Source organism: Hippopotamus amphibius, chromosome 2 (genome assembly GCF_030028045.1).
Source record: "Hippopotamus amphibius kiboko isolate mHipAmp2 chromosome 2, mHipAmp2.hap2, whole genome shotgun sequence".
Classification (NCBI taxonomy): domain Eukaryota; kingdom Metazoa; phylum Chordata; class Mammalia; order Artiodactyla; family Hippopotamidae; genus Hippopotamus; species Hippopotamus amphibius.
Genome location: NC_080187.1, coordinates 211,581,638 through 211,603,974, shown reverse-complemented (window position 1 = coordinate 211,603,974; position 22,337 = coordinate 211,581,638).

Below are 22,337 nucleotides of genomic sequence, written 5' to 3'. Positions count from 1 at the left end.
AAAACTGCCTGTGTCCCCGCTGACACAGTCTGATTGAACTGGTTCTGGGGTGCAGCCTGGCTGCCACTGGTTTTTAAAGTTCCCTGGGTGATTCTGATAAGCAGGCAGCGTTGAGAAGCAGTGATTCGTTGGAACGAGGAGGGGACCTGGGGTAAACTGAGGGAGTCTCAGAGACACCGATCCCTCTTCTTCCTTCAAGGCTGGGGTGTGGTCTCCTTTGTAGACCTCCGTGCGGCCAGAGACCCTGAGCCACCTTCCTGATGAACCTGATCTTCCTAAATCTCCGGCCAAACCTTCATCTGGGGCATGGGCTTCCTGTTTGTGAGCATAGCAGGACGTTCTGGAATAGCTTGACTGGGAAAGTCAGCCAACAGCATTTTTACAGATGTCTCATTATTTTTAATGAAAACCAGCTCCCTCTCCACGTTGGGACCTGAAGCCTGCTGTACATCTCCGCTTGAGGTGCTGGCAGAACATCCACATTCCACACACGTCCAAAACACCACCTTCTCTGCCCTGCCCCCACCCCCACCGACCCCCGCACGCACACCTGCTGCTCCTGACCTCCCATCTCAGCCCAGTGATGTCACTGTCTTCCGCGTCCCCCAGACTGGAGAAGAGACTCTGTAGCATATGTGCTGAATGGAGGTTCTGGACTTTGACAACCTGGGTTCAAATCCTAGTGACCTTTGACAAGTGACTTGGCCTTTCTGTGCCTCAGCTTCCTGTCCAGGAAAGGTGGATGATAATAACTCCTACCTCCAATTTGTCAGAATTCAATGAGTTCATTTTTGTAGAATGCTTGCTAACTTGCACACAGGAAATGCTCAAGGAGTGTGAGCTTGTCATATTTATATGGTCTTCCTTTTTTCCCCCACACTCAGTCAACAGCTCAGAGCGGTTGGTCCCAGCCCTAAAATGTTCCTTACACTCTTTTTCCCTCCCCGTGTGCTTACTAACGGCCACACACCCTCCTCCCTGTCTTCCGTCCTTTAATCCGTCCCTCATTGTGCCGCCAAACTCCTCCTCCTAAAGGAGCATTCTGTGTGCATCATTTCCCTACTTAAAAAAAAAAAATTGCCGGCTTCTGCTTTCCTAAGTGTAGAATAAGGGCCAAACTGCCTCAGATTCCTGCTGTGCTGTGCATCTTGGAGGGCAGTCTCTCTGAACGTTAACTCGGTTGATCCATAGCCTGTTGGACCGTAGGGTGACCTGAGCTGCCTGCCAGCTTCATGTCCAGAAGCATGGCCGTGCCTGTATCTTATTGCTATTGCATCACCCCAGGGTGTGGCCGGGTTAAAAAGACTGTGTTTGGTTTTTGCCATGTGGGACTGAACCACATGAGAAAGTACTTTTTGAAGACGCATTGGTCACTGATTATTTTTAAATACTTTCTCTAAAATGTGAACCAGTTTTTTCCAGTAATTTTCTGCTACATATTCTACTCGAGTTGTAAACATGCTGGAAAAGCTACCTAGAAATTAATGGCAAAGCTCTAAGGAGGAAAGGATTGAAACAGCAGGGAGTGTTGACCGTGTTTTCAAAGCCAACTGATACTGCTGAGTGTGCCTTCCCTTAGTGAAGAGCTAATCCTGTAAGTGACAGCCTGAGAACTTCCTCCTCGTGAAGCATCATCTTTCAGGATGACAGTCATGCTGATGGATCAGTCCTTGTGATGCTGCCGATGGAGTGGGGTCTATGACAGCCACTCCTTGCTCTGGGAGCTGGAAGAAATGAGGTCGCGGGGGACATGTCAGGAGTGTGTATGCAGCTCATGGGTGAACTGGGCTACTTTCACTTGGACCAATTTCTAGTTGAGCAGCTGTTTGCACAACAGCCCTGGTTCGGATTCAGCTATAGGATGAGTAGAAGCAAGTGAGTCGTGTGTTGTGACTGTACACAGACATCAATTAAATTCCACAAACATTCCCTACTAGGGGTAAAAGAAGCAGCGCGCTGAAGTGCTTTGGGTGAAAGATGAATCCAGAGTGATCCTTGCCCTTTTCTGTAACTGGAATGTGCAGTCAGTTCAGGCCTGCCTTCTCACCATTGCAGTTGTAGTTAATTCACCCTCAAAGATGAATTTGGGAAGGTCCATTTGTTGTAGCTGTTCAGAGAGGTAGCCCAGAGGCAGTCTTCTCATTACTCTCTTAGTGCCCTCTAGTGTCCAAATCCAGACATAGCCCTGTCTAAAGGGAACGTAACCAGGCACCTGCAGAGTCCCACTTACACTCCCATGGTTGGGGAATAAGAAAGACCCTAAACTCCAGTCTTGCCACTTGTCAAACTATGAGGTCTGTCTCATCTGTCTAAGCTTCAGTTTCCTCATCTGCAAAACGAGAGTGATAATACCTACAACGTCAGTGTTCCTGTAAGGATTAAAGGGGATACTGGATGGTACTCCAGCATAAAGAAATAGCTCCCTAAAATTCATCGTAATTATAACTCTTGGCCATAAGCTCATCCTAATAAGGATGGGAAAGACTTATTTATAGCAGTAATCACTTTGCCTTATAACAGTTGTTTTTGCCGGATTATGAACCAGGAGGTAAGTACCACTATCTCAACATATCTTATAGCATCTGGCCCACGGCCAGAGCTCAGGAAATAGTTGTTGAATGGATACTGAATAAAAACTTACTTTCTTCAGTCTTAAAAATATTGTACATGGTAATATAAATTTAGTGTTTCTGAACATCCAAGCAGGCCATATAGTTCCTAAGGACTCTACAATTGAGCACTGTTTGACAATTTCACCTTGTCCTGACCTTGGAGTGTCTATATGTCTCATCATAAGGTATGGAAAAGCATATTTTGCATGATTAAGTTTGAAATGGGGACTCCTGAGCTCTGAACCACTGAGGAATCTGAAAGCAGCATGAGTACCTAGGACGGATGCAGACGAACTTAGTGATGGAGTAGAGATTTTTGGAAATGTGGACAAAGAGACCACCCAAGCTGCTTCTCTTGAATGTAAAATGAGGGTGATGGTCCCACCCTGAAGCACCTGGAGTACACTCTGAAGCGCCAACCCAATTCACAAGTGCCCAGATGAATTCAATTACACAAATGTACTGTGTCTCTAAATGTCACCTCTACGGGCTTGGGCAGACTTCAGAGAGAACAGATAGTAACTGTTAGGAACATGAATATTTTCTTCATCCAAAAGTGATTCTTCTAATACCACAAGTCCACAGACTCACAAGCCAGAAGAGAAAATAAATAACACTGACAAGTAGATTAATTTTAAGCACAATACATTCGTGAGAAATGTCAACTGTTTTTTCACTTTTAAGGACCTAAGCTTTGGAAGAGAAACGTGCTTATTCTGAGTTGCACAGGCCCCTCCACAAGATGGGGAGTCTGACTTTGACACTGAGAACTGATTAGAAGCTGGTAATTGCAGATTTATAGAGTGTACCATCTGTTCTTTGTTTATAGCCTTAAAACAATGTAAGGAAGATAGAACCTATGAAACCTCAACGTTTTTGAAATTAACAACCTCACAGGGGATGTTAACAGCAGGTCAGTTAAAATTCTGGGTTTTGATGCCTTTACATATTGGCAAATGACCAGATTTTGGGGCTGTGAAATGATTGTGATGAGTTCCTGGAGAGGATGTAGTCTCTGCGTCATCAAAATCTTGCCATCCATCCAAGGACAGGAGCTGGGACACATATGTGAAGAGCTGGGATCCCTTTGAGACAAAAAGTGAGGCTATCCTGAGATCTTATCCTTTAAATAATATCAAAAATAAAATACCCAACAAGTACAACACATCACCTGTTTGAGAAATCATATTAGATGTAAGATGCTGGTAAAGTTCATCGTTTTTAACTGTTTTAGTTGCTGGGAGCAAAGGAGCCAACATGGCTCAGATACAACCTGTTTTTGTGGTGCTTGTAATTCTTCTGGAAGGAGGCAGACAATACACCAACAAACAAGATAGTTTCAGATAATAGTTTAGAAAAAAATGAAACAATGTAATGTAGTAGAAAATGACAGCAGGTGAGGGTGAAAGGCTATGTTACTTATTTTTATTTTTATTATAAAAACATTTCAAGCATATACAAAAGTAGAGTATAACAAATTCTGATGTTTCCCAGATTTAACAATTATCAGTTTTTCCCACACATTTCATTTCACCTTTTCCTATTTTCTTTCCTTTTTCCCTTCCTTTCTTATCTTTTTTTTTCCTGAAATATTTAAAAATAAATTCCAGATTTCATTCACTTCACCCTGACATATTTCAGTATGCATCTCTAATAATTAAGAGCTAGGTAAGGTTTTTTTTTAAAACTTTTGTTGAAATAAATTTGTTATTTTTAAAGATTGTATAAATTATAAAATTATAAATATATAAATACAACACAACTTGACATTTTTATAGTAATTAGTTATATAAATTATATAACATACTATTATAAAATTATAAGTTATAAAACAATTACTAAACATTATAAAACAACATTAAAAACAAAATTATATAAACAGCCATAATCTAGTCACCCATACTTAGTAACTGTTTGAATTTAGGTGCTTTTTTTTAAAAAATGGAGATGTGAGTTTTCTTATTTCTCTATTAAGCAGTTTTTTGTTTGTTTTAGTTTTGTTTTGTTTTTGGCTGCGTTGCACAGCGTGCAGAATCTTAATGCACGGCCTGCAGGATCTTAATTCCCAGATCAGAAATTGAACCCTTGTCCCCTGCAGTGGAAACATGGAGTTTTAACCTCTGGACCTCCAGGGAAATCCCTAGGTGTTTTTTCTTCATCTTTTAAAAACGATTTTATTACAATATAACAGGCTGTGGAAAAGTACACTTATCATAAGATTGTAGCTTGCTGAAATGTCCTCAAGTGAACACATCTGTGTAACTAACACTTTGGCATGCCAGATTGGTTTTTTTTTTTCTCTTTTGCAATTTATTTATTGAATAAACTTATTGTTGTCCTATAGTTTCCCACATACCAGGTTTTCATTCACCCTTTCTTCTACCCCTATGTTTTTTGTAAATGGTCATTAGATCCAGACTCCAGACCAGGGTCAAGATCAGTAATAGTGCTGAGCCATAATGGAGCCTGGAACAAAGGAAAAACCAGTAATTCTGATTCTGTCTTTATTTAAATTTTTGATATTTTGTTCACAAATTTTTTGCATTAATTTCTATTTTTAAAAACACTGCATTAAATGTTGCTTATCTTGATCACTGACTTTTTTGGCCTCCCCTAGTATCAGCTCTGGCTAGAGGTTTGGTCCGTCTTAGGTTCAGTTTTTTCTCAAGAATACTTCATAGCTGACTGTGCATCCCTTGTGCATCCTGTTAAGAGGGACTTGCTGTCTGACTGACGCTCTCTTTGTTAAGAATGATCAGTGGCGGATGTCAAGTCTAACCACAACTGTTCCATGTTGTACCCGAAATCCTAGCAAGTAATACACAACATATAAAAGGCACTGGGGAGGAAAGGAAGAAATAAAACTGTCCCCTATCACAGATAACATTATTGTTTATGTAGAAAATCCGAAGGAATCTATAAAAAACACTTCTAGAACTAAGTGTATTTCACAAGGTCATGGAATAGGTCAACATACAAAAATCAGTCATTTTTCTATGCCTACAAATGAACAATTGGAAACTGAAATCCAAAACATTCAAAATCTTTTCCAAAAGTCAAAAATATTAACATCTATAGTAGCTCCAAAAGAATATGATGTACTCAGTTATAACTCTAACAAAATATGTATAGGATCTATATGGTAAAAACCACAAAACAATGATGAAAGAAATCAAAGCAGGCCTAAATAAATGAGGAGATATATTCTGTTCATGTATTAGAAGATTCATTATAGCTAAAATATCACACTTACCCAGTTGATTGATAGATTTAAGAATCTTAAACAGGACTTCCCAGGTGGTGCAGTGGTTAAGAATCTGCCTGCCAATGTAGGGGACACGGGTTCAATCCCTGCCGCAGGAAGATACCACATGCCATGGAGCAACTAAGCCCGTAAGCCACAAGTACTGAGCCCATGTGCTGCAACTACTGCAGCCTGCGTGCCTAAGCCCATGCCCTGCAACAAGAGAAGCCACCACAATGAGGAGCCCTCACACCACAGTGAAGAGTAGCCCCCCCCGCCACTGCAACTAGAGAAAGTCAATGTGCAGCAACGAAGACCCAATGCAGCCAATAAATAAATACATAAATACATAAATAAATTTATAAGAAAAAAAATCCTAAACAAATCCTAGTATGATTATTTATAAATATAGATAATCTATTTATAAAATTTCTATGTAAATGTAGAGGCACGAGAACACCCAAAACAAAGTTGAAAAAAAAAGTCAAAAGACTGATATATCTGATTTTAATATATATATAATATTTTTGTATATATTATATATATGTGTATATATATATATATATATATATATATAAGAAAACTACACTGATCAAACAGCATGGCATTGACTAAAAAATAGACACACAGATAAGTGGAGCAGAATAGAGACTCCAAAAATAGATTCATAAAATATGGTCAATTTTAAGGAGTTTTATTGAGGTACAATTGACTTGCAACAAATCGCACATAAAGTGTACAATTTGGTAAGTCTGACATATGTATACATCTGTAAAATCATCGCCTCAGTCAAGATAATGAGCATATCTGTTATCTCCAGAAGTTGCCTATGTCTTTTAGTAATTCTTCCTTTTCACCCTTCTCCACCTCCCCACCTTATCTTCTGACAATCGCTGATATGCTTTCTATTATGTTAGTTTATAATAATGGATCATAGAGAATATACTTTTTTTGTCTTGCTTCTTGAGCGTGACATAATCATTCTGAGAACTATCCATGTTGTAGCATATATCAGTAGTTCATTCTTTTTATTGCTATGCAATACTCCATTGCAATGCTTATCCATTCACTTGTTGATGGGCATTCAGCTTGTATCCTATTTTGCTTGTTGGAGATAAAGATGCTAAGAACATTCCTGTGTGACTATTTGTATGGAAATATGCTTTCTTTTCTCTTGGGTAAATAGTAGTAGAATGGCTGGGTTATATGGTAACTGTGTGTTTAGCTTTTAAAGAAACTGACAAACTGTTTTCCAAAGTGGTTGTACCATTTTACGTTTCTACCAGCAGCATATGAGAGTTCCAGTTCTGTGACACTCTTGCTAGCCTAAAAAGTGTGTGGTGATTATTCATTGTAGTTTTACTTTGAATTTTCCTAAGATGGAAGATCTTTTCCTAATATTGAATGTCTTTTCACATGCTTATTTGCCAACTGTATATTTTCTTTGCTGAAGTGTCTGTTCAAAGTTTGAAAGCAATCCAATAGATGTCTTTTCAACAGAAAGTTCTGGAACAATTGGATATTCATACGCAAATTTTGAACCTCAACCTATACCTCACATCATATACAAATATTAACTGAAAGCGAATCACAAATCTAAATGAAAAATTTTAAAAATTATGAAACTCTTAGATTAAAGAAATAAAAGAAAATATTGGTGCTCTTGGATCACAAAAGAACATCCTTAAAAAAACTGAATTCATTGAGTTAGAAACTTTTGGTCCGCAAAAGACACTGTTAACGGAATGAAAAGATAAGCCACAGTCTGGTATCCAGAGTATATAGAGAACTCTCAAAACTCAACAATAAGAAAGCAAACAACCCAAATTTTTAAAACAGACTAAAGAATGAGCATGTACCTCACCAAAGAAGATATACAAATGGCAAATGAATATATGAACGGCTATTCACATCAGTAGTTATCAGGGAAATGTAAATTAAAAACCACAGTGAAATACCATTACATACCTATTAGAATGGCTAGTATAAAAAAAATCCTGATAAGACAAAATGCTGACAAGGATATGGAGCAACTGGAAATCTCATACATGACTGATGAGAATGCAATATGATACAGGACAGGCATTCTAGATAACAGTTTGATAATTTCTTACAAAGTTAAAAATATACTTAAAAAGTTAAACATATATTCACCTTTTGACTGAGCAGTCTCCTCTGTGGGTATTTATTTATTACAGAGAACTGAAAACATAGGCACTCAAAAACCTGTACATTAATTTTTAATAGCATCATTAATAGCAGCATTATTCGTAATTGCCCCCAAACTGGAAACTACTCAAATATTCTTCCATGAGTAAATGGATTAAAACAACAACAACAACAACAACAACTGTGACACATCCATGAATGGAATACTACTCAGCAAAAAAAAAAAAAAAAAAAGGAAAGGCCTATGCTACAATACAATGTGCATGACTCTCCAGTGCATTATGCTAGGTGAAAGATGATTTATCAAAAGATAAATTATCAAAGATAATCATCAAAAGATAATGTACTGTATGATGCCCCTCACATCACAGTCTGGAAAAGGAAAAATCTACTAAGAACAGATGAGTGGCTGCCGTGGGTGAGGGCCGAAACTGACTATGAGCAGGGGCAGCATGAGGGAATTCTTTTGGGTGTAGGCGTTGTTTTGTATCCTGTTTGTGTGGTGATTACAAAAATTTATGCATGTGTAAAACCACATAGGCCTGAACGACAACAAAAATGGAGTTGACTGTATGTACATGTTTAAAAAGTAATGAAAATGATTGACGCGTGGTTTCAAGCGTATGTGTCACCTAATCCATTCTTATCAGTCCCCTAAACCTGAAGTGCTTGGTAAGTAAACAAAGGCCAGCGTGGCTGGAGCTAAGTGTTGGGAGGAGGTACAGTGAAGTCAGAGAGAAGGGCAGGGCCAGCCCATGTAGAGCCGTAGAAAGAGCTGGAAAGGAATCTGTTCTGGCCGCTGTGTGGAAAATGGATCTGTAACAGTGAATAATGGAAAAAGGGATTTCTCATTAAGAAAAAAAAAATCAGTTAAAGAGGAAAGTAATCATACCTTGAGAAGAGAAGTCCAAATAATTGGAACATTGAACTGAGACTGAGGACTGGGTGGGACAAGAAAAGTTTGTATTTAAAATGTGGTTTTGTCTTGTGGTTAGAGAGAATTTCCATGTCTGGCTGACTCTGATGATGAAGGGTCAGGGCTCCTTCCAATGTGTTTTCTTGGCTTTCTGTCTCAGAGTAAACAAACGTGGTGTCTCCAAGCTTTCTTGAGGGTCCAGGTACAGAGTGACCCAATCCAGACCACAGAAGCTTTACGGCCAGCTTGCAGCTTGGGTCCTGTTGCTATAAACACACCATTCAGGAGGCCTGGGCAAGTGTGAACACCTCCTGGAACTTGTTTCTATGCCACCTCGACTCTCTGTGGACAAGTGAGGCTCAACCATGGAGCACAGAGCATCACGGGAAGGGCTGGCACCTCTGACCTCAGAAAATGCTGGGAAATGAGGCTATTGGGAGGCCCATGAGTCACTACTTGAAGTGCCTTCTCATTTAATGCAGAAAAAAGATGATGCTTGAGCACCGATAGAGGTGTCTATTCGTTGGACCCTGTGGCTGGCAGCAAAAATGCCAACCCAAATGCCAACAAAATGGCTATACAGACATTAATCCTGTGAGAGGGAGAGAGAGAGAAAGAGAGAGATTTAAGCCTGAGCTCTAAGAATCACCAACTCCTGCCTTTTTGCCGCCCCAAGGTGGCCAATTCCCAATCAAAGGAAGCATTTCATCTGGTTCCTGGGTTGTTTTTGCACCTCTTTCCCGCTTTGTTTCTCCTCTTCAAAGCCCTGGTCACCTTGCTCATGAGCGAATGTCTCCTCTTGGAATCACTTAACGTGAGGACCACAGCCAAGCTCCGTGGCTCAATTTCAAGTTCCCTTTTAAATAGAACCATTGGATACACTTTGCCTGTGCAATCCTAGTCTTTGTGTATACTAAAAACAAAGGGGAGACTCTGACTCAGGGATTTCATTCTCTGCCTACACAAACACTGGTAATTACTAAAAACAAAACAAGGCAAAAATAGACTTTAAAAGAGCTGAAAATAAAAATTCCCCTGAATTAACACCAGAAAACCCAATGAAGGAGTGTTGGTTGGTGAGTTCCCCAGAACATCAAATGCATTGCCTTTCATGTTTTCATCAGAGTCTGTGTTAAAATGACCAGGACCAAGGTGACATCTGGGAAAAGGACAAACAAAAACAAGACCTGAACTGGGAGTCAGGAGAGGTGGGTTCAAGCCATGGATCTCAGGCCAAGTAACTCTGTAGCTTTGGAGATGTCAGTGACCCTTGCCCCTCCTAGGGTCTCAATTTCCTCATGTGGAAAATAAAAGGCTAGGACTTGGTCTATATCTCCAAAACCTCCTATACCTGGAATATTTCCATACTGCTTAGACCCTCCAATTTTTATTTTTGTTCTTAAATTTTTCACCTTCTATTTACTATATATGTCCTCATATCTGTGGGAAGCCTCTACTTGAATGTCCTGCTGTTACCCCAAACCAATTAAGTTAAAATCACATATCTGGATCAGCCCTCTCAGTCAACCATCCTTCTCTCCCCCTTTATCTCAGTGATGAAGGAATGTATGGTATAACCTAAATGATAGTTTTCCTTCTTAAGTGTTCCCTTCCTCCCTCTATATTTGGGAGAGAAGTGAGGGTTGTCTCCCTTCTCCCATGTCTGAGTTTCCCTGGCCTCTGTCCCTCTGAGTCCAGCTCTCTTCCTGGTGGCTCTGGGCTCTGTGCGGATCACGACTCGGGTCAGCACTGGGCAGGTGCCCCCAGCATCCTGCTGCTTCCTGAATAATGGCCTACGTTCAGGGGAAGGCAGATGAATGCTTCTCTTCTCTCTTCACAATGTCATCACACAAATGGGAATAAATACATGTTTCAGACTTTACTAAAGGTTAGAAAAATTAAAGTTACAACATATGAGAGAGAGAATTTTAAGCAGTCATCAATACCATTTTTCCTGGAAAAACATCCAAGAAATTAAATGTTTCATGGGAGGAAACTCTTTCGATGAGGTCTCTCCAGAACCTAATTTTGTTCCCTTGATCTTATATCTGCCCTTCTTTTGGAGAGATAGCCTCCCTCTTCAAACCTCCCCGCTCTGGGGTGTGCATCCCTTCCCATGTTTAAGAAATACCACCTCCCACCTATAGGGACTTGTCTGTCACACAAGGATCTCCACCCCCACCCAACTCCCCAGGGGTTCAATAAGCCAAGGTTTAGTTATTGCATCCAGAATGGCTCAGCCAAATCATCCAAGATGCACTTGGGCTCTCCAAGTCCTTCAGAACCGGATAAGCTGCGGGGGATGTGGGGACCCCATACCTGGTCCTATTTAAGGTCTCTCACCAATGTGAATTGAAAATGGACCTCTTTATTCTTCAAATATCCATGGACTAACAATTGGGGCACGCACACACATACTCCCCCCAGTGACAAACATTAATTCACAGGACAGCACAGAGTAACTTTAGACCCTCAAGGAGGAGAGAGAAACGTTCCCCCCTAACTTCTTGTACTTTGCAAATCTGCCTCCTTGAAATTTTACTTTACATTCTTTTGGCGACCAGAATATGCTTCTATGCTCGACTCGTCCCGCACCCATTCTTCTTTCAAGAATAAGGAAAAGGGCCTTTTGGTCACATGCCTTTTACTAGTAGCTTGTGGAGCTTCTCAAAGAACTTGGAAACTTGGAAAATATTCCCTGTAAGCTGAGAGACAGATGAAATTCTTAGATGATGGGGCCCTGCTGCTCCCAATTCCTGTCTTAGTGGGGGGGAGTGAGGAAGGCATGTGTATGTAAGGGAGTAATTCTCCCAGTTATAACAGCAATAAAAAGGGTGATGTCTGACCCATGCTTACGAATTTTTATAGCATCTCTCGATCCTGACTGCACGTTAGAATCACCTGGAGAGCTTTAAAAATACGAATGCCTCACACCTGAACTATTAAATCAGACTCTCTGGGAGGGAGTTGTGGGCATCGCTGTTTTTAAAAGCCTGTAGGTGACTCTGATGGGCAGCAGGGCTGAGAACCACTGATGTGTAGGGGTAGGAAGTTATCACTGCTGGAAAAGGTCACGTTTTGTTATTCTGCAGCCCCAGGCAGCCTTGTTCCATCAGGTTTCTTTCAGCATCCAAGATTCTCAGTGAAATTTCAAATAGTGGAGAGTGAGGTATTAGGTTCCTATGATGCAGCTGTTATGGAGGGTCTGGAATGACTATGATAATGCATCCCAGAGGAAGTTTCCCACCACATATGCAGACTCTTATTTTTAACGTAAAGAGTTGACTGCAGTTACCATAGAGCGCCTGATACTGAGTGGACTCTCAACAAATACGGTACTTGTTTAAATAATGAATTATTTCAACAAAGCATAAATGGGCAGTTACCCTCCTCTACCACGAGATGGTGATCTACGAAAGCTCACTGTAGAACAATGTTTCAACTCTGCTGAGACAAGAAGGGATGAATAGCATAGGTGTAGGTGTATGGGTGTGTGAGGGGAGGGGGCAGTGGCCTTTGTTTTAGGCTCTATCTTTTTTTTTTCCAGAGTAATTTATCTTTTTTTTTTCAATTTTTTATTTTTTACAATAAACTGCATATATTTAGAGTGTACAATTTGGTATCCCAATCTCCCAATCTCCCAATTCATTCCCCCCGCCACCCTCCCTGCTTTCCCCACTTGGTGTCCATATGTTTGTTCTCTACACCTGGGTCTTTATTTCTGCCTTGCAAACCGGTTGATTTGTACCATTTTTCTACAGTCCACATATATGTGTTAATATACATTTGTTTTTCTCTTTCTGACTCATTTCACTCTGTATGACAGTCTCTAGGTCCATCCATGTCTCTAAAAATGTCCCAGTTTCATTGCTTTTTATAGCTGAGTAATATTCCATTGTATATATGTACCACATCTTTATCCATTCATCTGTGGATGGACATTTAGGTTGCTTCCATGTACTGGCTATTGTAAATAGTGCTGCAATGAACATTGGAGTGCATGTGTCTTTTTGAATTATGGTGTTCTCTGGGTATATGCCCAGTAGTGGGATTGCTGGGTCATATGGTAGTTCTATTTTTAGTTTTTCAAGGAACCTCCATACTGTTCTCCATAGTGGCTGTATCGATTTACATTCCCACCAGCAGTGCATGAGCGTTCCCTTTTCTCCACACCCTCTCCAGCATCTACTGTTTGTAGATTTTCTGATGATGCCCATTCTGACCAGTGTGAGGTGATACCTCATTGTCGTTTTGATTTGCTTTTCTCTAATAATTAGTGATGTTGAGCAGCTTTCCATGTGCCTCTTGGCCATTCGTATGTCTTCTTTGGAGAAATGCCTATTTAGGTCTTCTGCCCATTTTTTGATTGGGTTGTTTGTTTTTTGATATTGAGCTAGATAAACAGTTTATATATTTTGGAGATTAATCCTTTGTCTGATTCATTTGCAAATATTTTCTCCCATTCAGAGGGTTGTCTTTTTGTCTTGCTTATAGTTTCCTTTGCTGTGCAGAAGCTTTGAAGTTTCATTAGGTCCCACTTATTTATTTTTATTTCCATTACTCTAGGGGGTGGATCAAAAAAGATCTTGCTGTTATTTACGTCAAAGAGTGTTCTTCCTATGTTTTCCTCTAGGAGTTTTATAGTGTCTGGCCTTACATGTAGGTCTTTAATCCAGTTTGAGTTTATTTTTGTGTATGGTGTTAGGGAGTGTTCTAATTTCATTCTTTTACATGTAGCTGTCCAGTTTTCCCAGGACACTTATTGAAGAGGCTGCCTTTTCTCCATTGTATATCCTTGCCTCCTTTGTCATAGATGAGTTGACCGTCGTTTATCTCTGGGCTTTCTATCCTGTTCCATTGATCTATATTTCTGTTTTTGTGCCAGTACCATCCTGTCTTGATCACTGTAGCCTTGTAGTATAGCCTGAAGTCAGGAAGCCTGATTCCACCAACTCTGTCTTCTCAAGATTGCTTTGACTATTCGGGGTCTTTTGCATTTCCATACAAATCGTAAAATTTCTTGTTCTAGTTCTGTGAAAAATGCCATTGGTAATTTGATGGGGATTGCATTGAATCTGTAAATTGCTTTCGGTAATATAGTCATTTTCACAATGTTGATTCTTCCAATCCAAGAACATGGTATGTCCCTCCATCTGTTTGTGTCATCTTTGATTTCTTTCATGAGTGTCTTATAGTTTTCTGAGTACAGGTCTTTTACCTCTTTGGTTAGGTTTATTCCTAGGTATTTTATTCTTTTTGTTGCAGTGGTGAATGGGATTGTTTCCTTAATTTCTCTTTCTGATCTTTCATTGTTAGTGCATAGAAATGCAAGAGATTTCTGTGTGTTAATTTTGTATCCTGCAACATTACCAAATTCATTGATGAGCTCAAGTAGTTTTCTGGTGGCCTCTTTAGGATTTTCTATGTATAGTATCATGTCACCTGCAAACAGTGACAGTTTTACTTCTTCTTTTCCAATTTGGATTCCTTTGATTTCTTTTTCTTCTCTGATTGCTGTCGTAAGGACTTCCAACACTATGTTGAATAGTAGTGGCGAGAGTGGACATCCTTGTCTTGTTCCTGATCTTAGAGGGAATGCGTCCAGTTTTTCACCATTGAGAATGATGTTTGCTGTGGGTTTGTCATATATGGCCTTTATTATGTTGAGGTAGGTTCCCTCTATGCCCACCTTCTGGAGAGTTTTTATCATAAATGAGTGTTGAATTTTGTCAAAAGCTTTTTCAGCATCTATTGAGATGATCACGTGGTTTTTATCCTTCAGTTTGTTAATATGATGTATCACATTGATTGATTTGCGTATATTGAAGAATCCTTGCATTCCAGGGATAAACCCCACTTGATCATGGTGTATCGTCCTTTTAATATGTTGTTGGATTCTGTTGGCTAGTATTTTGTTGAGGATTTTTGCATCTAAATTCATCAGTGATATTGGTCTGTAGTTTTCTTTTTTTGTAATATCTTTGTCTGGTTTTGGTATCAGCGTGATGGTGGCCTCATAAAATGAGTTTGGGAGTGTGCCTTCCTCTGCAATTTTTTGGAAGAGTTTGAGAAGGATGGATGTTCACTCATCTCTAAATGTTTGATAAAATTCACCTGTGAATCCATCTGGGCCTGGACTTTTGTCTGCTGGGAGATTTTTAATCCCAGTTTCAATTTCATTACTTGTGATTGGTCTGTTCATATTTTCTATGTCTTCCTGATTCAGTCTTGGAAGGTTGTACCTTTCTAAGAATCTGTGCGTTTCATCCAAGTTGTCCATTTTATTGGCATATAGTTGCTTGTAGTAATCTCTTATGGTGCTTTTTATTTCTGCGGTGTCCGTTGTAACTTCTCCTGTTTCATTTCTAATTTTATTGATTTGAGTCCTTTCCCTCTTTTTCTTGATGAGTCTTGCTAGAGGTTTATCGATTTTATTTATCTTCTCAAAAAACCAGCTTTTAGTTTTATTGATTTTTTCTACTGTTTTCTTTGTTTCTATTTCATTTATTTCTGCTCTGATCTTTATGATTTCTCTCTGTCTACTAACTTTGGGTTTTGTTTGCTCTTCTTTCTCTAGTTTCTTTAGGTGTAAGTTTAGATTGTTTATTTGGGATTTTTCTTGTTTCTTGAGGTAGGATTGTATCACTATAAACTTCCCTCTTAGAACTGCCTTTGCTGCATCCTATAGGTTTTGGATTGTTGTGTTTTCATTGTCATTTGTCTCTAGGTATTTTTTGATTTCCTCTTTGAGTTCTTCAGTGATCTGTTGGTTATTCAGTAGCGTATTGTTTAGCCTCCATGTGTTTGTGTTTTTTACATTTTTTTCCTGTAATTGATTTCTAATCTCATAGCATTGTTGTCAGAAAAGATGCTTGATATGATTTCAATTTTCTCGAATTTACCAAGGCTTGATTTATGACCCAAAATGTGATCTATCCTGGAGAATGTTCATGTGCACTTGAGAAGAACGTGTAATCTGCTGTTTTTGGATGTAATGTCCTATAGATATCTATTAAATTCAAACTGATTTATTGTGTCATTTAAAGCTTGTGTTTCCTTATTAATTTTTTGTGTGGATGATCTGTCCATTGGTGTAAGTGGGGTGTTAAACTCCCCCACTATGATTGTGTTACTGTCAATTTCCTCTTCATAGTTGTTAGCATTTGCCTTATGTATTGAGGTGCACCTATATTGGGTGCATATATATTTATAATTGTTATCTCCTCTTCTTGGCTTGATCCCTTGATCTTTATGTAGTGTCCTTTCTTGTCTCTTGTAACATTTTTTATTTTAAAGTCTATTTTATCTGATATGAGTATCGCTATTCCAGCTTTCTTTTGATTTCCATTTGCATGGAATATCTTTTTCCGTCCCCTCACTTTCAGTCTGTATGTGTCCCTAGGTCTGAAGTGGGTCTCCTGTAGACAGCATATATATGGGTCTTGTTTTTGTATCCATTCTGCCAGTCTGTGTCTTTTGGTTGGTGCATTTAGTCCATTTACATTCAAGGTAATTATCAATATGTATGTTCCTATTACCATTTTCTTAATTGTTTTGATTTTGTTTCTGTAGGTCCTCTTCTCTTATGTTTCCTGCTTAGAGGAGTTCCTTTAGCATTTGTTGTAGGGCTGGTTTGGTGGTGCTGAATTCTCTTACTTGTTGCTTGTCTGGAAAGCTTTTGATTTCTCCGTCGAATCTGAATGAGATCCTTGCTGGGTAGAGTATTTTTGGTTGTAGGTTCTTCCCTGTCATCACTTTAAATATATCATGCCACTCCCTTCTGGCTTGCAGAGTTTCTGCTGAGAAATCAGCTGTTAACCTTATGGGAGTTCCCTTGTATGTTATTTGTTGCTTTTCCCTTGTTGCTTTTAATAACTTTTCTCTGTCTTTAATTTTTGTCAAGTTGACTACTATATGTCTTGGCGTGTTTCTCCTTGGGTTTATCCTGCCTGGGACTCTCTGTGCTTTCTGGACTTGGGTAGCTATTTGCTTTCCCATGTTAGGAAAGTTTTCAACTATAATCTCTTCCAGTATTTTCTCGGGTCCTTTCCCTCTCTCTTCTCCTTCTGGGACCCCATAATGTGAATGCTGGTGTGTTTAATGTTGTCCCAGAGGTCTCTTAGGCTGTCTTCAGTTCTTTCACTCTTTTTTCTTTATTCTTTTCTGCATCAGTGATTATCACCATTCTGTCTTCCAGGTCCCTTTTTCGCCCTTCTGCCTCCGTTAATCTGCTGTTGGTTCCTTCCAGTGTATTTTTCATTTCAGTTATTGTGTTGCATATCTCTGTTTATTTGTTCTTTAATTCTTCTAGGTCTTTGGTAAATTTTTCTTGCAACTTTTCGATCTTTGCATCCAGTCTTTTTTCAAAGTCCTGGATCATCTTCACCATCATTATTCTGAATTCTTTTTCCGGAATAGTGCCTAACTCCTCTTCATTTAGTTGTTTTTCTGGTGTTTTATCTTGTCCCTTCATCTGGTATGAAGTCTTTTGCCTTTTCATTTTCTCTGTCTTTCTGTGGCTGTGGTTTTCAGTTCCACAAGATGAAATAATGCTGATACTGCTTGATTGTGCTGTCTGCCCTCTTGTGGAGGAAGCTGTCTAGGAGGCTTGTGGGTGCTTCCTGATGGGAGGGACGTCTCATTGTGGCTTCTCCATTGTCTCTGGATGTGGGGTGTTTTTTTTGGTGAGTTCCAGTGTCTTTCTGTTGATGATTGTTCAGCAGTTAGTTGTAATTCCCGTGCTCTTGCAAGAGGGAGTGAACGCACGTCCTCCTACTCCTCCATCTTGATTCTTCGGGGTCTTTATCTTTTTAGATAAGTGGATCAACAAAATTCAAAGTGGTTAAAAAAAAAAGTGACAACACAGTGAATTCACATGACTTATCTGTCTCCTAAGAGGCTGAGCTCCTTGGCTGACATCTGTGTGCTCATGGCATCTGGGGATAAAGACAATAATTGGCTCCAGTTTGGTTGCTCTGCCAATAAACCCTCTGCCAGGGAACATGTTTCCAAGTCCTCCCAGTCCCTAGCTCTACTCACCCACCCATCTGGGGAATTTCAGGGAAACAGCTAACCTGTGGAAACACAGATACAACCAGTTATACATCAAATAATAAAACCTTTAGACAAGCCCCTTTTAATCAAGCTGGCCTTGGCACCAGGGAAGTTTGGTGGGATTTCTTGTCTACATGTTGGTCCTTGGAGAGACAGTGGAGTGACCTCTCATGAGCAGTGTTTGATTGACAGGCTGAGATCTAGGTCCTAGTGTTTAAAGAGCACATGTGCTCCAGGTGAGGGGCGGTTCCACCCTGTGTTGGCTGTGTACTGCCTCTAGGATGCTGGGTGCCAGGAGATCAATTATTGCCAGAAAGGCAGGGCTACCTACCTGGCCATCTGCTCCTGCAGCCCCCAAGCTGTCCACAAAGCCAGTCACTTGACCCTGGAGGGGAGAGGAGACAGCACATGGGATTGGACTACCAGTGACTAAAATCTTTGTACTGCTGGATGGTCTCTACTGCTGGCTGCTGCTGAAAAGGAAACTGTAAATACACAGTCTTCAGTGCACCTGAGCCATCCTTTGACATGTCTCTAGAAAGTATCATGTCCCTTCCCCATGATGGCTATTCCAGATCTTCACCACTACTCTCTAATTCCACCCTTGCTTCAACTCCCCTGTCAGCAGATGGCTTTGGCTCCCAGTTCCCAGGGAAAACTGAGATCGTGCAGCATGAAATTCCTCAGCTCCTAGCTTCCCTCCTACAAGTGTATTTATGTCTGTGCCCCCCACATCCTCCCACTGATGTCAGAGAACAGAGGTGTCCCACTCATATGAAGACCAGAATCTCCATCTGTGTCCTGGATTCCGGAGCCTTCAACTCCTCCCAGGATTCCTCTGGGTCTTTGCTCCACTACCTTTCACCTCTCTCTGTCTTTCTGGCTCTTTCCATGTGCAAGCTCCCCCATCATCAAAAAATGAAACAGAATAAAACAAAACCTATAGTAGCCCATCCACAAGCCTGTCTCAGTTCCCTCATACCTAAGTGCTCAGCTTCAGAGGTGGGGCAGGTGTAAAGACACAGGGGGGTGAGGAAGGGGTGGAAGCCCCTTCCCCTGTTCTCCCCACCCCACCAGTGGTCTGTTACCACTCAGCAGTGGAGCAGTGAAAGTAGAGGCAGGGCCCCAGCAGCAGCACTGCTGTGCAGATGTGACAGTGACCTTGAGGTTGAGCTGGTGACATCTGAGCTGGCATCAGAGGCTTCTGCAGGCTGCCGAGGCTGTGGGCAGTGAGCCCCTGTCCTAGGTTGCCCTGGGCCTTACCTCCTGCCAAATCACACCTTCAGTCTCCAAGACCAAGGCCAGCATGGACACGAGCCAGGCAAGAAGCCTGTCCTTTCTGAGGATCAAATGGGGGCAGAAGCAGCAGTGGAAATAGTTCTCAGGGTGAGGGGTGGACATGCTCTGGGCCAAGGTTAGAGCGGGCAGCCAATTGGCATGTGCGGCCGGTAGATGAAACATTGTGAGGGGGCCTTGGACTAATGTTCATGTCACTCTCCATGCTCAAAGAGCAGAGAACCCCCACACTCAGAATCCAGGCTGGGAAGCCTCCCAGACTGGCCTCAGCGTCACAGTCACGCCCCTCCCTTGGGCCGAGTCTGTCCCTCTCTTACAGGTGCTATTGCTGAGCGCTGACTCAAAGGCCTCCTGGATGCCGACTCTTCCATTGTCCTAATCGTTACACAAAACAGCATAGGCTGAGCTCATCCTGCATGCCCAGCAATATGCTAATTATTCTGCACACCTCATCTCAGTTCATTTAATTATCCCTGACTCCATGAAGTTTTATTGTCTCCATCTCACACAAGAGGAAACTAAGATGTAAAGAAGTCAAGTCATCACCCAAATTCATGTACAGAACGAGTGAGGGATGGAGCCAGGATTTGAGCCTCAGTCTGTTTGACTCCACACTCTCTTGATTCTACAGCACAAATGGCTGTAACAAGTATGAGTTTGTTTCAAAAACTCAGGGGCAAGAAGAGTCATAAATTAATGTGGCAAACTCTCATTTGCCAGGGTCAACAAGATGGCCAGTATCAGGTATCTCTCGGAGCCCTCATCTTAGCCCATTTTCTCTAAAAAACAAGAGGCAAAGCTTACATGCTAAAGCTTTATGCGGAGAGGAGTTAATCCCAGGGCAGAGACTGGGAGGAAGGGGAAGTGGGGCAGACAAAGAGCAAGGCAAATACAAAGCGATCCATTACGGAGCTGGCTGTGGCACCATAAGAACTGAAAGGATGGCTCAGCCATGGTAGATGTTTCCGGGAGACCACTGAAACCACTGCCACCATGGAGCAATCTGGTGGGGGGAAGAGTTAGGAATCGCTCGGTTGCTTCCTCCCTGTCTCGGGTCTCTCGCTGGTCAAAATTCACCCCTTGGGGCATTAACTCTCTTGTACTTGTGTAGCCGGGCCCTCTGGGCAGCTCTGGGGCCGGACTCAATGGGTCCAGGTCGGGTTGGACATAGGTCTGGGGGCTGTTTCAGCTCCTCCCATCTCAGTAGACATAAGAAAGGTCATGCCCAAACCCAGTGCTCACCTGGGGTGGCTGAGGCAGCCGGCTGTATTAGGAGGTGGGTGATAGCCACAGCAGAGCCTCTCCATTGAGCAGGGCCAGGAAAAGAGCTTGGTGGGAGGCCAGTGGGCTTGAGCAAATTTACTTTCCACTTCCTTTAAGACTATGTCCAAGTTCCTTAGCATGGCATCCAAGTCCCTCCGTGGGGAGGCCTTAGCCCATTTTTCCAAGCTAGTCCCCTGCACCTCCATTCACATCCCCATTCAGGACCACCATCAGCCCATGAAGCACCTACACATGAATGAGAAAAAGGCACCTCTCTAAGTGGTCACAGCCCTGTGGCTCTGGCTTTGGCTGGCAAGGTCACAGCTCATGCCAAGGGTACAGCTGGATTTTAACATGCCCTTTGGCCACGGTGCACGGAGGCTGGGCCACCGCTAAATCCCAGACGAGGAAACAAACCTACTGAGGTAGAGGCCCTTGCCAAGAGTCACAGAGACCCAGACACAAGGTTCAGTTTCCAACCTGAGTTCAGCAGCTGCCTCCTACTTCACCCCAAGGCCCAGCTGGGCAGCTTTGAGACTACCCCTCCCCCAGCCCACACAGAAACAATTTTTAAACTTTCCCAGGTGTGTCTGGCATTGACCCCATGTTCTGGCCTGCTCTAGTGCCCACAGCTGTGAGAAAAGGGCTGTACCCCAGCTTTCTCTCCCCCCACCCCACCCCATGACCTCCAGAGAATCAGCCCTTGGGGCCTTTGCCAATGACCTCATTGCTGCCTGCCAGCTTCCTGTTTTTGTATTCTTTCCTCCTCTGCTTGTTTTTTCTACTTTGTTGTTCTTTGGTCATTTTTGGTTCTCCTCCCTTTGCCCCTCCTGCAAAAACTAATTTTTTTTTTGTGGTGATTATTTTAAATCTATGTTTAGACAAGGAGACTTTATACTTCTCTTTTTTCCATTTGGGGACTTGGAGTTGAGGGTAATTTCTGCACACCCCTCCCCCTCCTCATTCCCCATGGTTTATTTCCCAAATGATAGTCTTCAAGTTCCACAGCTCAGGAGAAGCAAACTCAAAAGCTGTGTCTGCAAGGATACAGCATGTGAATTCATGTGAATCCAGGATTCTGTCTCTACCAGAGACCTCCCCGCTATTGGATGCTGAGGTAGATGGAAGGGAAGAGATCTGCCAGTCTCCCCACTGTGCTATCCTCAGCTCCAGAAAACAAAAGACAGAGCCCCTACTTAAGAACCACATGGACTCTCCATTTCCTCCAAGGTCAAGTGCAAATTCCTCACTATGCATCAAAGAGCCGCCAAAGGGTGGGTGGCCCAGGGTAGCTTTCCATCCTAGTTCCCTGCTACTCCATCTGCTTCTCCCTCCCTCCACCCTATTTCCTGTATTCCAGCCACACTAATCTCCTTATCTTTCCTAGAAACACTGTGCTCCTTCCTGCCTCCCTACTTTCACACTTGCTGTTCTTCTTCCAGAAATTTTCTTCCCTTTCTTCCTTGGGGACTCCATTCACCCTTCAAAGCCTAACTTAGATGTCACCTTCTCAAGGCTGCCTTAACCACATCCTCCAAGCTGAATTTGTTAGCCCTTCCTCTGAGTTCCTTTGGTTCTTTTTATCCTAAGGATAAATATAAATGTGTTATAAGAGTAAATATAAATATTCATAACCTCATTTATATGCTCCCTTTGGTGGTATTTGACTCACTTGAGCATTGCCTTTTTTATTATTCTAGTTTCCGCCTCTCCTTCATTGAATTGGTCCTGTGTGTTTACATTTATTTGCTTATAAGTCTCTGAGATAAACTTTTCTCTTTCT